Source organism: Ursus maritimus, unplaced genomic scaffold (genome assembly GCF_017311325.1).
Source record: "Ursus maritimus isolate PB19 unplaced genomic scaffold, ASM1731132v1 scaffold_10, whole genome shotgun sequence".
Lineage (NCBI taxonomy): Eukaryota > Metazoa > Chordata > Mammalia > Carnivora > Ursidae > Ursus > Ursus maritimus.
In genome coordinates, this window is record NW_024423344.1 from 28445762 (window position 1) to 28456639 (window position 10878).

The 10878-nt window shown below is 46.9% G+C and overlaps 1 long non-coding RNA gene across 2 annotated transcripts; it reads left to right on the top strand.

Annotated features, from left to right (window-relative positions):
* Window positions 1-213: 213 nt before the first annotated feature.
* LOC121100224 lies at window positions 214-8322 on the top strand. 2 transcript variants are annotated; one of them, XR_005831972.1, is made up of 3 exons: window positions 214-310; window positions 3843-3947; window positions 7708-8322. It is a non-coding gene; the product is annotated as an uncharacterized LOC121100224 (long non-coding RNA). The 2 variants fall into 2 exon arrangements; XR_005831971.1 differs by having other exon boundaries at window positions 7895-8322.
* Window positions 8323-10878: the final 2556 nt, after the last annotated feature.

Sequence of the window (10878 nt, forward strand, 5' to 3'; positions counted from 1 at the left end):
GCGAAGGCACTCTGCCTTGGAATTCTAAGAGTAAACAACTTAGTCCCTGTTCTGGACACTTTCGTTAACAGCGAATAATAGTTCACGCATATCGAGAACTACCTAGGCATTGTTCTGAGGGCTTTACATAGACTACTTATTTAGTCATTACCACTTGTCAGCTAAGTGCTATTATTATCCCTGTTTCACAGATAAGGTGAAGAAAGTTACTTCAGATGACTCAGCGGCCCGGTTGCAGAGCCAGGATTCAAACGCAGGCCATCTTTCTCCAGGACCCTTGCTCCACACCGCTGTGGAGAGAATCCAACAGGTAAGCAAATCCCACCCTAACCCCTGCATCAGAATCTCTAGCCATCGGGTCTCGGCATCATTACAGGTCAGAAGTTACACAGCCGACTTTGCTGCGTAGGTCCAGCCGAAAAGCACCATCCCACAGACACTCCAGTACACGGGGGATTGGAAGTGCGGCGGGGGCATCAGAGTGGCTCACTAAGGGAGTTCAGGAAGGACTGTCCAGGGGAAGGACTCATGAGCTGAATCCTGGAGTGAGGAGGAATTTGACCAGGGGACAAGGGGAGGAAGGGTAGGGCACAGAGGCACACACATCAGGAGCGCTGGTGTAGCTGGATGTGGGGGAGGGGCCGGCAGGGAGCTAAGTTGAGGAGGGTCACAGCTGTCCTGGGGAGTCGTGGTAGGAGTTTGACTTTATCCCATGGACTAAGAGGATTTTGAGCAAGAAAAGATCGGGATCGGATTTGTGGTTTCGAAGAATGTCTTTGACCTCCGCGTGGAAGAAGTAGATGGGAGGAAGGTTGGAGGTGGACAGAGTCTACGAGATGCCCGGTGAGCGGTGACGAGGGCTGCCCCGGGGCAGTCGGACAGGGGAGGCGAAGGGAGGCACAATTCCAGACTAGAGTTAGTGATAGGCTGGAGGTGAAGGGGAAGGGACGAGTCTAAGAGGACTCTGCAGCCTCTGGCTGTGGGACGTGCTATGAACCAGAAGAAGAAGAGAAGTGCTAGTGCCTGGGGGAGCCCCTGGGGAGCTCAGTGCTGTGCACTCCCTCGCACCTGAGCTGTGCCCCGGCGGCCAGCAATGAAGTCTAACTCGCAGGAAAGTGAAGGGCGACAAGTTTTCAGGGCACATCGTCTGACATGATGGTGTGTGGGTGGTCCTTCCAGTAGACACAGGGATACCTGACGAGCATGGGATCTCCTTCAAACCCCAGCAAGTCTCACCATCCACCCACCTATCAGGTTCTGGACTTGTCTCCTCCGTGTGTCAGAGGCATCGGTGCCAACAACCCTGGTTCAAAACAAAAAGCCTAATGCTTGATGACCGCTCATGGTTTACGGAATCAAGTTCATATCCATTGAGGTGGCAGGTGCAACCTCATTTCCCAGCCTCACCTCCTTCTAGTCCCCTTAGAGACCCAATTCTTTTCTCCTTCCTCCTAACCAATGACGCCCTTTCATGCTTCTATATTTTGAACTGATTCCCCCAACACCTAATGCAGTCATAAAGCAGGGACCCCAAAAGTGAGTGAATGAATGAATGAATGGTTAACCTCCCCCTCAGGGTCTCACTTCACCTTCTGTAAGTGGTGGAGACCTCAAACTCCTGAAAGAAGTGAGCAGTGGCTCTTTACCTGGAGAAGCACAGAGAGGGAAACCTACTCTGGAAAACTCAAAAGGGAAAGGTTTGGGCAGTGATAAAGAAAATCCCACAGCACTGGAATCAAAGGTGATCTGACAAATTACTGCCTGAAACATTCAGGGTTAAGTGAGTAGAAATCTTTGCCCCTCTATAGTCTCTTCTCAACGCAGCAGCCAGAGTGATCCTGCTAGAACACTGGTCAGACCCTCACACACCTCTGCTAAAATTCTCCATTGGCACCTGTCTTGCTCAAGGAAGCCAAGTCCATATATGTATATATATGAGTATTTTTTTAAATTTTCTGTCTTCCCTTCCCCTACTTCATAATGAAAACTCCATGAAAGCAGGGACTATTTTGGTCAAGGCTACTAGTAGGTGCTCAATAAATATTTATTGAATAAATGAACAACAAATTAATAAATCCCTGCACCAGCTTCAGGCACCACGTCCATATTCAGAGCAGAAAGGAGGGGAAGAATTGTTCTAGAAATCAAGAAAGGACATTTTCGACTGTTAATGTCTGTGGGCCCTGCTCCTGGGCTCCCAGGGAAGCTATATTTTAACATTTACCGAGGTCAGAATGACTCGGCAAAACCTCAAAGCATGGGCTCTATTTCTGCCCCGAACGCACATTGTATGTCTGCTTCGTTAAAAAAATAAATAAATAACCGAAAAGGAGCATTCCAAACGTAAAGGTATGAAAAACAAACCTCTCTAGTTCCCATACGACAAAAGTCATACAGCCTTGGACATACTAAAAACATAAGATAAAGTCTGTAACTTTCTGGAATGTTCTTTGTCATGATGATCTGTAACTCTTTCTGTAAAAAGCATGTGTAACCCTGCACGGAACATTCCTGCTCCGGAGCGCCCTCTTCGCTGTGAAGGTTGTGTATCCTGGGCAGGTGTCGTGACTTGGGCTTGAATAAAACTCTTTTCATTTCTCTTTAAAATTTTAGAAAAGAGTTCCTCAGTTTGCATGGGCGCAATGTCTGTGCTTGTATCAGAAAAAGCAAAATTTTTTCCAGGCCCCCTGACTTCCCTTTATATCCCTTTGGCCAGAGTGTGAGTACCTGGTCGCCCCCAGCAACAACAGCAAACAAGAGAGGGCTGGTGAGGAAAGCAAGTATTTACCTTTTACCACCTGCTAATGGAGGCGCCCAAGGAAGAAGGGTTAGGAAGGGCGTTGGATTAGCCAAAACTCAGTGTTGCCACAAGAGACAACATAAATTGAAACAAACACGAAAGGATCACTATATATCCAAAAGAGATGAATCCTGCAGAAACACCTAAAATGTCTACAAGGTTCAAATTACATATCTATTCTTCCCGCAGCTGCCCAGGACTGGTAGACCGGACCTGAAATAACCAATGGGCCAAATGATCCAAACTCCTTTTCTATTGCTATGAGGGTATATATTTGCCAATGAAGATGGAGATCAGTAAGCAGGCTGGAGACATAGATTTGGGGGAACTTGGGGAGCACATAACCACACTCTCATTTTATAGCTAAGGAAACAGGCCAGATGGTTTTACAACTTATTTAAAGCCTCCGAACTAAATTTGATGTATATAAAAAATGGAAAAGTTCAAATCTTAAGCCAAGGGCATGGGTGGGTGTATTTGTTTCCTATCGCCACTGCAACAGATGACCAGAAACTTGGTGGCTTCAAACAAATTGACACTCTCACACTTCCGGAAACCAGAAGTCCAAACCACATTACCTCAGTTGCTATATACACACAGACATCAGTTTTTATCACGGCTAACTCTCACTCCGACTTCAAAATTTGCCTAAGGTGTTGCTTTTGTCTGGATTAAGCTTGCCTGCTGGGTGCCCTATTATCATATTATAATTTCTCTGTCACCTAATCGAAATCCTTGAGGGGCTGGGATCTTATCTTTTTCTGTCTGTATCTCCAGCTTCTAACATAATGAATGAGCACTCAGTAAATGACAAATGGATGGATGGATGGATGGATGGATCTAGAGAAAGTGAGAAGGTGTAACTCTTACAGCAAAGATAATGGCTAAGAATAGGAAGTTAGTGTTTGCTGCAGAACAGCTCCTTTATTTAGTTCATGGTGCTTCCAGTCACAATTAGGGCTGGACTGAGTGGCATCGTTTTTCTGATCTGATATGGGGATCAGCTGATCTTGACAGGACTCGTTCACGCTTCTGCCGACAGCTGCTGAGATGGCTGAAGCTGAACGGTTTATGACAGCCTTGCTGGCCACTTGGGACAACTGGCGCCTCTCTCTACATGGCCGTTCTCCCCGGACAGGCTTCCCAGGTATGTTAGATTCCCTCACATGAGAGATTCGGGGTTCCCAGCAGTCACAGCAGAAGCTGCACGGCCTCTTGAGACCGAGGGTCAGAACCTCCCCCGAAGAAACTGGATCCAAGAATGTCACAAATGAAATGCAAAGAATGGGAAAATCGACTTCAGTTCTTAATAACAAGAGTTGCAAATTACTGTGGCCATTTAGGAAATGGCCTTAGAAGGGGATGAGAGGAGTCACTGACTTTCACTATTTCACCCTGCTCTAAGACTGTCTCTTTAATTTCTATGTATCTTTTCATCTCCAGTCTCCACTCTCATTCCTCTCCCCCTGCCCAAACCATCCTCTTTTGTTCATTGTGCATTTTTTGTTTGTATACCTTCCTATAGAATGAATATGGTGTTTTGTGTGCATGTGCTTTTCTGTTGCGTAGAATTTCATTTTGTGTATGTCGTTCTATTTCTTTTTCACTCAGCTTTGTGCCATTCAGATCCATCCCTGACCCTATGACCCATCTGATGTCACTCCTGTGTTTGTAGATCTGCCCCATTCGATCATGCTGTGCTTATGGAACCATTGTTGGACTCAGTTAGCTCACGTTTTAGTTAAGGGTTATGCATTTACATTCTACAGTGAAATGGGCCCATGATGAGCACTGGGTGCTGTATGTAAGTGGTGAATCACTAGATTCTACTCCTGAAACTAATACTACACTGTATATTAACTAACTGGAATTTAAATAAAAACTTGAAATAAAAATAAATAAACAAATAAATAAATAAAATATGAAGGTGATTGTTTAATATGAAAAAAAAAATGGGCCCATATTGTTTCATAAACGTAGAACACCGTCTATAAGATACTCATCCTTTGGTATTTCTGGCGGCTTTCTTTATGGCTTAATGAATGGTCTGTTTTCTTTTCTTTTTTTTTTTTTAAAGATTTTATTTATTTATTCAACAGAGATAGAGACAGCCAGCGAGGGAGGGAACACAAGCAGGGGGAGTGGGAGAGGAAGAAGCAGGCTCATAGCGGAGGAGCCTGATGTGGGGCTCGATCCCATAACACCGGGATCACGCCCTGAGCCGAAGGCAGATGCTTAACCACTGTGCCACCTAGGTGCCCCAAATGGTCTGTTTTCTTTCTGGAACTTCTCCTGTGTCCCTCTTATAATGTGTCTATGTGTGGGTCTCTCTATATTTTGATATGGGTCATTTTAACTAATTTTTTCATCTGTAATTCTAGGAAGTTAATCTCCCTGCTTTCTCCAAACGTTTCTTTTCTTTCCATTCCTTTCCTTTCTTTCTTTCTTTCTCTTCCTTCCTTTCTTCCTTCCTTCCTTCCTTCCTTCCTTCCTTCCTTCCTTCCTTCCTTTTTGACATTTTTCTCTTTCTGGAATTCCTATCAGATGAATAATGTCACTTATACTTCTTTCCTCCGGGTCCTTGGGTTTGACTTTTCTTTTAAACTTTCCATCTCTTGACCCTTTCCTTCAAGGAGAGTTCCTCATCTGATATTCTAACTCACAAACTTAGTCTCAGCTGTATTCTTCCAAGTATTTATCCTTTCACTATGTTATCAATTTCAACTATTCTGTTTTTCATACATGCTTCCATTCTGTTCTTTTTTACTTCGAGGTCTTGTTTTGCAGGGCCCCTTGTCTCTCCAGGTGCATTTAATTACACGCCAGTGTGTCAGTTTGGGATGGCTAACGCCGTCTGACTTGCTGTCTTTAAGGCAGTTACACTGACTCGGCACTCATTTCCCCTGGGAGCAAGAGGTCCTTTTTCAGGGAATGTGTTTTGGGGAAGAGCCAAAGCCTTAGTTTGTGTCACTGTGGATGATTTTAAGGCTTAGAGGGATGGGCCCCTAGCAGGGAGCCCCAGACACCCTAGAAGCATGGTTGGTTGCTCCCATTTGCCACTTCTTCACCAAGCGACTACTCCAGCCAGAATTTGGCATTTAAATCCTTGGGGATGCACAAAGCCGAAAGGACATAATCTCCTCACCCCAGGACTGGGAAGGAGAGAGAACGCTGGGAGTCAGTCTGCACCTCTTTCCTGACTCCTCAGTCCAGTGGCTTCTGCATTGCCCGAGGTCACATGGGGGCAAGGCATACCACTGTCTAGTGTCCTATTGCTATCACCGATTACCACCAGCTTCATGCCTTACAAGAACAGAAATTCCCTTAGAGTTCCGGAGGGAGGTCAGAAATCCTAAATCAGTTTCATAGGCTAATAGGTCAAGGTGTTAGTAGGGCTGGTTCCTTCTGAGGACTCCAAGAGAGATTCCATTTCCTTCACGTTTGTAGCCTCTCCCTGCATCTTCTGTCCTCAGACTACATCGACCTCTGCTTCTGTGGCTACGTCACATTCTCCTCTGACTGAATTCTCCTGTGTACCTCTTATAGGGACTGTTGTGCCCCCATCAGGCCCCTAGATAATCCAAGATAATGTCCTTATCTCGAGATTCTTTGGGGGGTGAGGGAGGCAGAGGGAGAGAATCTTTTTTTAAAAATTTAAACTCAATTAATTACCATATAGTGTATTATTAGTTTCAGAAGTAGAATTCAATAATTCATCAGTCCTATATAATACCTGGTGTTCATTATATCCTGTGCCCTCCTTAATGCCCATCACCCAGTTACCCCATCCCTCCACCTCCCTCCCCTCCAGCAACCCTCAGTTGTTTCCTAAGATTAAGGGTCTCTTATGGTTTATCTCCCTGGGAGAGAGAGAATCTTAAGCAGGCGCTACACCCAGCACAGAGCCAGACGGAACTCCACCTCATAACCCTGAGATCATGACCTGAGACGAAATCAAGAGTCAGAGGCTTAACCTACTGAGCCACCCAGGCGCCCCTCTCATTTCAAGATTGTGAACTCAATCACACCTGCAAAGTCTCCTTGCTGTGTAGAGGTGATATTTACAAGTTCCAGGGATTAGGATGTGGACATAGGGGAGCCATGAATCCATCTACCACAATTACCCAGGCTTATTTAAGCTGAAGAAACTTAGATCACACAAACATTTGTGAAACCCCTGCTGAGTACAGAGCGTTATGCTAAGTGGGGGAGAGGTGTTGGGAAGCACAGAATTTATACATATACATAAGATTGCGTGTCTCCCCATAAAGGAATTACGGGTACAGATGTAGTACAGAAAACACACATGTGGAAAAATGGGATGTGGGCTGCAGAGGAAATTAACCTGCTTCAAGTTTCAAAATTGTCACATTTCAACTCTCTTGGTGGCATGGTCAAGCAAAAAGGACTTCCAGATTCTAGAGTATGATATTCCCAGGGACTTGACATGAGGCAGGAGGCACTCTTCTTGAACCATCATTCTTCCTTATGGGGCCGGTTCCGAGCACTTGGGTCGTGTAAAATGAATAAGGCTCAGCTCCTGTTCTTAAAAGGCATTCAGGCTAGTGAGAGAGACAGGCAAGAAATGGTGGAGAGTAACACGGTGTGCTGCGGCAGGGTTGTCACCAAGGGTCAAGGAGATCTGACTAACCACCAGGCCCCACTACCAACGAAAGCTCCATGGGTTTCCGGATGAGGAAGGAGATAAGGGAGGCCCCGGTGGGAGAACTGCAACTGCACGGAGGCTCAAAGGGGCAGATGCATCCTGCACAGTGAGCAGCCAGGGGCTCTGGGCCCTTTCAGGGCCTCTCTCCACCTTCTGCGCTCTGAAGAAGAGCTCAACATCAAAACCCTCCCTTGACCGCCCCCTCTGACTGTCCCTCTTTCCCTCCCTTCTTCTCTCCCAGAGCCGTTACAGGTGATTATGCTACCTTCCCCACCACCCCCGAGCTAAGTCCTTACATTACAACACTCCGAATGCCCAAGGGCTTGGCAAGACACAGAGGAAAATCAGTTGTACCGATGCTGTCAGCCTTCAAAGGGCCTCCTGACCATGATTTCATCTCCAGCAACTTTTATCTCACGTTCTTACAGCACCTGCCTTCAAAGGCCGAAGCGCCTCCCAGATGGCCCCTTGAACATCGGCGGGGCTCAGCCCTCTGATCTTCCCACGCCACTGAGAAAGGGGGCCAGCGGGACCCCAGACCTCCTGTGCGGGCCCTTCCCGGAGCTGCCCAGTGGTCAGACCCAGAAACTCGCCTGCCTCCGGGCCGGGTGCCGCCACATCACAGAGGACACCTGAACTACAGCTTTTGCCATGATAAGACAGAATCAGAAGATAATAAGGATTCTCCAAGCTGACTCTGGCTGAGGGCTTTTTTTTTTTTAACCCCACCCTGTTGCTCCAAGGGAAAGAAAGACTGAAAAAGCACCACCTCCCTCCATCTTCCTCCATAGTATTATTTCCACAGCTTGATAGAGGGGAGCACATTAAAGTCGCCCAAGCATGGGAAAATAAAAAATGACTATTGTATGATACAAATGGGACCAGATAATTCACCAGATATCTTAAGACCATGGAGAGTGTGTCTCCTTCGTAAACACTGAATCAGGAAATCCACAAAGACCAAACTGACGTCATAGTTCCTTTCTGGCTAATAATCATTCCTTAACTTGACAGAAATAAACAGCACCCAATGCCTGAGGCTGAGCACGTGTGCACACCCCCTCCCGGGTAGGACCCTGGCAGACTGGCCCCGGGGGCTGCTTTATAGACTGTTTGCTTTGTGCACTGGGCGGGGAGGGGGGGGGTAGCAAACAGCTGCTGCATCCCTGCCCAGACCTACGGGCAGTATTCACTGAGGGGGGCGTGATGCCAAGGCTGCCTTTGCTCCGTGATGTGCTCAGGGCATTGCCCAGCGGGGGGCGGGGGGCCACGTGGGTTACCCTAAACAGCGCTGGCAGCCGGGTCAGGGAATGACAGCACGCTGGCTGGGATTCAAGCCCGGTTCAGACGCACAGCTACGGAGGAGGGGACGCTGGCAGATCTCCCATTGTGGACTGACTGGTGGCATTCAGAAAACCACCATCGCGAAGTTGTTATGGTCATTTATTCACAATTTCCGTGGCTTGCTTGAATGGGTTATATTTGCTCCGTGAGTAACACAGAATGCACTGCCATGTTTTTATCCCAGATGTGGAATTAAATCATCCTACTCTTTCAATTACCTATTTCTTAAGTTTAAAAACAAAAAGCTGGTTGTATCTCATCGGATCAGCCTGGAGCTTCCAAGAGTCTGTAATTCTTAATCATTTGATCTGGGTGCATGTGTGGCAACCAAAGAAATGCCTGGACCAGAGAATGTGAGAAACTCTAAGAGCATTGATTTTTTTAAGCATATTTTGCAAATTGTAAGAGAGCAAATTCAATGATTTTTTAGTCCATAGGCTTACGGTAAATTAGGAAAGAAAATTAGAATAAAAAACTAATTGGTGCCCTCGGTGAAGGCAGGAAGCCATTCCGAACTGCAATTCTCTTGCATCTCTGAATGTGCTTAACCTGATAGGTGCCAGGGAAGTGTGCTGTCATCCCCTTACTCAATCAAAAATAGTTTTTGCACACTTATGAGCAAGACACTGCTCTAGCACTGAACACATAACAAAGAACAAAAGACCCCCAAATCCTTGCCTTGTAGGTCTTATATTTCAATACTTTCCAAATCATCACCAATAACAGAGATGAAAGCAATGGGACCCTGGGCTCTGTGCCTCCTTTGGCATCACGACTCTTTCCACCAAATGGCTGGGGGCTGGGGAGTGGGGGCTGGGGGTGATGCGCTGGGGCCTGGGGGATTGGGGTTGTAGGGTGGGGGCTGGGGAAGGGGGCTGGGTCTGGGGCGTGGTAGGTGGCGCGTGGAAGGGAACTTAGCAGGGAGGCAGTTGATTTATCGCAGCCTTTACAAGGCTGTTGTAAAATAGGTTACTGCTTCTATTGCCTAATCTTCTTTCAAGAACCTCTGGATAGGGGGTGCCTGGGTGGCACAGCGGTTAAGCGTCTGCCTTTGGCTCCGGGCATGATCCTGGCATGGTGGGATCGAGCCCCACATCAGGCTCTTCTGCTATGAGCCTGCTTCTTCCTCTCCCACTCCCCCTGCTTGTGTTCCCTCTCTTGCTGGCTGTCTCTATCTCTGTCAAATAAATAAATAAAATCTTAAAAAAAAAAAAAAAAAGAACCTCTGGATAATTTTCTCTGCACTGTGCACATATAAATTTTTAAGAATCTATTTCAAATAATGCACAGTAATTTAGCTTGCTGTATGAATCATACTCTAATGGTCAAGTGAAAGAACCCTAACTCAAAATATTTAGGGTGGAAAGGGGAATGTGTTTGCCCACATAATTGGGTCATCTAGGAGGTCACGCTAGCGTCAGGCACACTGGATCCCCGGAGTTCACAAGCTGCCTTCAGGCCACCAGCTCTTTTTCCCGGACCTTTCAGCTCTGCCGTCCTGCCTGCTGGCTTCATTCTTGGCAAGCTCACTTCACCGGGTGGCAAAGACAGCCTCCTACAACCCCAGCTTTTTGCAATTTTTTACCCCTCTAATCTCAGGAATAAAAGTGGCCTTAGAGACATGGGGGGCTCCAAAAATGTAATCAGGTCATTCCATCGGTCTGTACCCACCCTTACTAATCTCAGCTCTGTCTCTCTCTGCGGGTCAGTGTGCTATCAGTCTGCTTCCCCCAGGAGGAGGGAGAAGGGGCATGCCAGCTCACAGATAGCTCCAATCTTGCACAATCCTAGCTCAGCAACTCTGGAGGGCAAAGAGAGGTTATTATTTCCATGTTCAAATAAAATCCCTGGAGAGGCCCCTGATTGCTTTGACTCAAGTACTAGACCATCAGCGCATTACCTTGGCCTTGGGGCTAGAATACCATGATGGCCAGACCTGAGTCACATACCCATGACTCTCGCTGAGGCAAAGGCTGGCAACCCCATCAGACTGAGATGCATGCCTCCCCCACCCCCCTGGATCTGCACTGCTCCTAGAAAAATGCCCCAAATCTCTCACAGCCCCACC